General features: G+C 35.8%; 1 pseudogene; it reads left to right on the top strand.

Moving 5' to 3' along the window:
• The first annotated feature begins 6040 nt into the window (after nucleotides 1-6040).
• Nucleotides 6041-6780, top strand: LOC103441545 (large ribosomal subunit protein uL16y-like; annotated as a pseudogene).
• Nucleotides 6781-7265: the final 485 nt, after the last annotated feature.

Consider the following 7265-nt stretch of genomic DNA (forward strand, 5'->3'; position numbering starts at 1 on the left):
CAGTTATTCTGAGCCTTTAGATTTTATAATATCTAATGGTCCTAATTAAGAGTGATGTGGAGACTTTTAGTCATTAAATAATATAGATGATAAAGTGGAAACTAAAATAATAAATAAACAAATAAAGATTAAAACTTAAACTGAATAAAAACTGGGAATTTCGCTAAAAATGTAAAAACCCTATAAGCCTATTTGACTCTTGTGAACTCGCATCCAAAGTCTACTACATCTATGGAGATTGGGGGATTGAGATTTCCCTGAATGCCAACGATGTGATTAATTGTACAATGTTGATAGTTCATTGTTTGCTATTTAATGGTTGCAAGAAGTTAAAATTGGGAGGCAAACGTGAACAAAGATGGTTGGATATTAAAATTTCATGAGGAAAATTGTAATTGAATGAGGAAGACAAATCATATTTTCATGCAGATAGAAGAATTTTTTGGAATGACATCATTCTTGTTTTGATTTCCTTTTTTTATTTTCATGGCAAAAAAATAGTATTATATAGCCATGAAGAAGATTCATTGCATCAAAGACACTGATGAATTTCGTCAATGTCATATTGCAGACCTTTTTGTTGTTGTCGGAGAGTTGCAGACTTAAACGGCAAAAGGATCAGGAAGGAACCTGGATCTATTTTAACTTCACAATATTCCTTTATCAAAATATTTATTTGAATTTTATTTTATTTCCATGTCATTGCCACATCATTTAGTAGCCATCTGAACTTTTAATTAGAAGCCTTAGATGTAAATAAATCCAAGAACCTAAAAAGTGTCAAAATATTTGTCAAAATGTTTGTCCCTTGATCCTATCCCTATATATATATATCAAATACAATCATTAAGTGACCATCCAGATGGTGATTATATTAAATATATGTAAGTATTGTAGCAAATCACGTAATCAGATGTCTTAAATTCAACTAATATGAATGGCGATGAGTTGCTGATAATTTCTCACGGCAAGAAGTACCTTCACTAGCTGCAAATATTTTTAGTCTCTCTATATATATAACCGGAGGACACATTTTTTGACACACATCCTACTCCATAATGTATTTCAACGATTTCAATCATCTATCTCCACCAAATATCATCCAAGTCCAAAACCATGTATGACTGGTGGACTAAATGGTAGTTATTTTAGTATTTCTTTTTAGAGCCGTATTCATCAATTTTCTTCACTACAAATGAATGTATTAATGATTTTAAATTTGTCTAATTTTGTGCAAAGATAAACTATGATTGAGTGTAAAAAACATAACGGATTGAGCATTGCGAAAATGTCATAATGTGTGTCAAAAAAATGTGTATCCCCCATCCGACTCATAAAATCATACGTGGATACATAGTATGAGAATACTTTAATGTGAATTCTACAATATTATGGCAGTGTAGCGAAGAACTTAAATTATTCAATGATGCACGAGAATTTAAATTTTTTAATAATTTTTTGTAGACCACATGACCATCAGCCGTCACATCATGTGGTCTATAAAAGATGGTCTACAATTTGATCTCCTTAACATTTTCTTAAATTATAACACGTGTAGAATTATTAAAAACTAACCTCAAACCAAAATCATCAGACCTATAGAGTTTTTTAATCCCCCTTTAGGATTGTATGGAGCTAGATAAGGCTTTACAATCGTCCTTTGTGTTGCAAAAATGCTACTCTTATAACATTTTTCATACCATATTGATACTACCACCACTCTAACAGAGATGAGACAACATGTGTTGGTGGGTCATACTCTTATTAAAGAGGTGATATGAATGTGATACAAAAAATGTGAAAAGTGTAGCTATTTTTTGGTTAAAATACTAAATTTTAAGCTGAAATACAGTTGAAAAGTCAAATTAATAACTTGGTTTATTAATATTTGAAGATATATATTTGTGGACATGGATCCTCTCTAGATCCATGCATCCTAATCTTAGGTATTTATCAATCTGGGCCATTGAAATTTGATCTAACGGTTATAAACAATGGCTCACTTTAAAAGTTATACTAACTTTAGCCGTTGGATCAAATTTCAATGGTCCGGATTGATGGGTCCCTAGGATTAAGATCAGGGCCGGCTCAGGCCCAGTGCAGGAGGGGCGACCGTCCAGGGCCCAAAAAAATTAGGGGCACCAAAATTATTAGGGCGGTATATTTATATATGTTTTTATAAGAGTATAAATTTATAAAATTTGATTCAAAAACACAGAAATTTAACTAGAAGTGGTGGTTTGTCATTTGAAAATAATAAGGAGGTCTTGGGTTCAAAACACCATGTGTGCTTATTTACTTTCCTTTTTTTTACAAATTTCTTTTTATAAGAGTATAAATTTAGAAAATTTGGTTAAAGGATCAAGAAGTTAATTAGAAACAATGATTTTTGTTGTTTAAAATTAACAAAAGGTCCTAAGTTCGAAATGCTATGTGCATGTTTATTCTTTTCAATTTTTACAAATTTTTGTTTGGTTGGTAATTTATTTTTAGTTACTATCTAGTAGCTATGTGGGTTGTTATTTTTAAATATTCATTTTAATTCAAGTCTAATCTTCAACAAAGAATAATACGTAGACCAAATTTGCAAATTATATGACGTGTCATCAAAATGTTTAATTTAGTGCCCATTCATTAATAATACATATCAATTAAAGACTCGAAAACATTATTATTTTTTAGTCCCATATTGACAAGGTTAGTAAATAAGAAAAAAACACCTCACGATTTATTCAAAAACACATTCAAAGTTCAAATGCAAAACAAAACTCATCATCTATCTACTTGTAAGCCCGAAGTTTTTTTGTTTCCCTCTCTTAATACAAAATAAATTAGTCTTTCTGTGTTTCTAAATTATTGAGTTTGAAGTGTTTTTCTAAGTATAATTTTTTCGATATCTTATGTGTGAAAATAAATAATTTTCTTACATAGAGTTAGGGCACTTTTTTTTAGGTCGCCCCGGGCCTCAAAAATCTCTGGACCGGCCCTGATTAAGATGCATGGATTTGGAGAGGAACCATGTCCTATATATGTAACGTGTAGTTAAGAGTTTGAAGTTAGGCCTCACTGGGAAGCCACCCTGCGTGCGTTTTTTGAACTGGGGAACGCTGGAGGTTGGGGTGGGGCTTCAACATTCAACTTATCATGCCATCCATTCCAGTGGAGCTACGAGGATTAATTTGCTGTGATATTTAAAGTGGAAATTACATGGTTGATGTCAAAACGTGTTGACCATATATGTGTATGTAATACAAAAACACGGTTCTACTAGCCGTAAGTTTTGATTTCCCACTGTTGCAGCTAGGAAACTATATACTGGGTTTCATGTGCCATTAACATGCCTTATTTCTCATTTGTTCTTCTACTTCACTCGGCAGGCACCTCCCTTCTGATCACGAACACGTATTGCTGATTTGTTAATGGTCCGTCGGTCTTACCTACCGATCAATCCCTTATTTGCGTTTCTCGGAAAAAACTGAGGAATTGTGCAGCAATTTACTGCATGCGAGCCTATGACGATTTCTTTCTTTCCCAACAAGGAAATTGATATAGATGGCATAAAGAGGGGCGCGTAGAGCTTCTTACGCAGGTTATCCATGTAATTTGGGGGAAAGGGTTATATTATTTATTGAGCTATACTAAAAAAGTTTAAAATTATTTTGATATCGTAATACATATAATGATTTTTTTTTTTTTTTTTAACTTGTCAATTAAAGATTTCACAACAAAGTCCATATGGCCAATGGATAAAAATTTTGTATATGCAGGTAGACTAGCCGCCCAAAAAATGACAAAGGTAAAAAAGAGATGTCACAAATCAATGTGTTTACATAAAGTGGACATCAACCCAAATGATATAGAGGCTAGTGAAATTATCAGAGACGGGCCAAAGGCTCACTTCCAACAACACCGAATTGCCCCCAACTTGTTAACACTAGTAGGAAAAATAGCTTGCATGATGATGCTTTACTAGACGTTAATTTAGTCACTTAAAGTTTGTTTGCACGACGAAATGAGGAATCTGTTGCGCAAATGTTGAAAACTTTTCGCGACGAAGGATTTTGTCGTGCAAGTTACCTTTGCTCGACAAATCAAACCCTTCGTCGCGCAAGGTCCTTCAAGTAAATGCAAGGAAGGTGTTTTTTGCGCCAAATCAGCGTGCGAGAAGAATTTCCCATGTAAAACCAATGTTTCATCGTGCAAAAGTACTCTGAAATAGTCGGTGGGCATTGACGTCGTCGTATTTACTATGTACTTTACGCAACGAAGGATTCGTCGAGCAAGTTTTGGGGACCAAGGTGTGCGACCAAATTTTCATCATGCAAAGCCCCACGGGTTCTTTAAAAGCACAATTTCACTTTAACATTTTCTCACATTGGTTTTCCTACAACCCTAAATTTCCTCCCATTTTCTTCTTCCCCAAACCCCCTTCCTATTCGAAGATCTTGTTTTAATTTTGGAGACAATGGCCGATTCTGCTGCTCCTCCAACTAAGCGATGCGAGGGAGAATGATCTGGAAAAGGTAATAATTAAGTTTTTGTGGATCTAATTTATTATTATTATTTTTTTTTTTGGAAAAAACAATTTTGGATGAACACTTAATTTGATTTTGAAATTTACGTTTTGTTTCCGCAGATACAGAAAACCAAGAGAGTGTCGATGCAGGCTTGAATGGCGAATAGTGCAGAGCATAAGCAAATCATTTATGATGATATCAGGGGATTTAAAAAGACAACAAGTGCATAGCTTATGCATGACGTTGGGTTAATAGTGTGGACCATCTGTTTTATGAAGTGGTCATCTAGGAAAAATGTGCCCAAGGACCTGAAGAAGTCTATGCTGGATGACTTATTAGTAAGTATGAATTTAGTAAAATAATAATAATTATTGTTAAATACTATATTATAATGATTATTTTTAATTATTTTTTGTATAACAGTGTAGCTATAATATTGATGTAGCGGACCAAAACTTTATGAAGTTCATCGATGAGATATTCATAAGCGTTAACAGCAGCGACAGTCTGACGTCCAGCGACATGCAGAATTACAGGGAAATCCTGAAGGACCAGTGTAGTAGAAGTGTTATTTTTGAGCTGATAATACATATATATATATATTTAATAGAAACATTGACATGCAAGTTGAGGACCTGTAGCGACAGTTTCAGCCTAGGGTGATCAGATGACCCAGATATTACACGCCCTCTAGTTGTTTGGCTTCTCATGCCATCATTCACTTCTATCATAACCTTAAACTAGACGCAATGACATACTTTGTCCCTTGAACTTTAGTGCAACAAGCGGCTTTGTCACAATTCTTTGTCGCGCAAAAACTCTTCATTGCATGACCATATTTGTTGTCTTTGTCACGCAATTGTTTACTTGTCGACCTTTGTTTGGCCAATTTTGACACGACAAAACTTTGCTTTACGCGACAAACTTGTTTTCCTCGCGTAAGCTGTTTTCTGTATTAGTGGTGGCCTACTGAATTAACACAATAATTTTTAGCAAGGAGCAAAAAAAAAAAAAAAAAAAACTCTTAAAGGCTCCTAGATTTAATTTGCTATTTTGAAATAACTTTTTTTTTAGCCACTTAGTACTACGATCTAGTGATATTCCTCTTCACTTGCAAGTGAGAGGTCTTAGGTTCGATTCTCGTCAAAGGCGAATTTGAACCATATTATTGCTAGTCTATCGTGAGAGTAAGCCCACCCCGCTCCCATTTAGTGTAAATAATATCGATTACTCAAAAAAAAAAAACTTTTTTTTTTTTAAAAATAAAAAACTTCATTTCTATGAGTATTTATTAAGGAAAACTAATGAAAATGGCTTGAAAACTTTGAGTTTGAATGATAAGGACAAAATAAAAAGTAAAGTGAATAGTACCAGAATTGACTTTTTAGTGTAAAAATGTGGTTTTTCGTTAAAGTGAACAGTATCGGGTGCTTTTCGTTAAAGTTCCCTTTTTATTATGACTCTCTAAATTAAATGATATGGTTGGACCAGCTCACTCTTTTGTCCCCTCCAAAAAATCTAGGGTTTTGAAAACCAGCCGCCATGGGGAGAAGAGCCACCAGATGCTGCCGCCAAATCAAGAACGAACCCTACCTGAAATCCCGCTTCTGCCGCGGTGTGCCCGACCCGAAGATCCGAATCTACGACTTCGGCATGAAGAAGAAGGGCGTTGACGAGTTCCCCTTCTGCATCCTCGTCTCGTGGAAGAAGGAAAACGTTTCGAGCTAGGCTCTCGAGGCGGCACGAATCGCCTGCAACAAGTGCATGACCAATTTCGTCGGAAAAGATACGTTCCACCTGAGGGTTAGGGTTCACCCCTTCCATGTCCTCCGAATCAACAAGATGCTTTCGTGCGCCGGAGCCGATAGGCTTCAGACAAGTATGCGCAGAGCTTTCCGGAAGCCGCTCAGGACGTGCGCTAAGGTTGATATTGGGCAGGTGCTGCTCTCTGTTCATTGTAAGGAAAGCAACAAGAGCCACGCCAAGAGCCACGCCATGCCAAGTTCAAGTTTCCCGGCCGCCAAAGGATCATTGAGAGCAGGAAATGGGGATTCACTAAGTTCAGCAGAGTTGACTATGTGAGGTTGAAGTCTGAGGGTCGTATTGTACCTGATGGTGTCAATGCCAAGCTTTTGGGATGCCATGGATCTTTGGCGTTGCATCATCCTGGTGGAGCATTCATTGATGCTGCTGTGAACTGATTTCATGTAATCCAACTTCCGCTAGGAATTGTATTCGTGTAATCCAAACTCCGTTTCTATAATGATTTACAAGTTTTTGTGTTTAAGATGTTATAATTTTGTGCGAACTTCTATCGGAATTGTATTTCATATTTTGCGTAATGTCTTTTGGCTACATTAAAAAAAAGGGAGCTTTAATGAAAAAGGCTTGGGCTAACTTTTTTTTAATGAAAAACCACCCTAAACTATTATTTAATAAAAATGGCTTAAATTTTAATCATAAGGACACAAAACTTTTATCTCAGGCCCTACAAAAACTAAAACACACGGGCTCAACAAAAAGCCCAAACCGCATAACAATTAATATTCCAAAATTGCCCCTAACGGAGCCTAACCCAGGCCCGTTAGCCAAAGTTGCAGTTACTAAAATTCATCATCCCTCAAACACCATTAATGTTCACCGTTGGAAAAGCAACGGCGGCAGAAGTCGTGGAGGAAGAGGAGGCCTTCCGCTTCTTGCTCACTTCTCCCTCAGGAAAGCAGCGGAAGAAGAAATTAGGACCCTCTG

This window comes from Malus domestica, chromosome 03 (assembly GCF_042453785.1).
Source record: "Malus domestica chromosome 03, GDT2T_hap1".
NCBI lineage: Eukaryota > Viridiplantae > Streptophyta > Magnoliopsida > Rosales > Rosaceae > Malus > Malus domestica.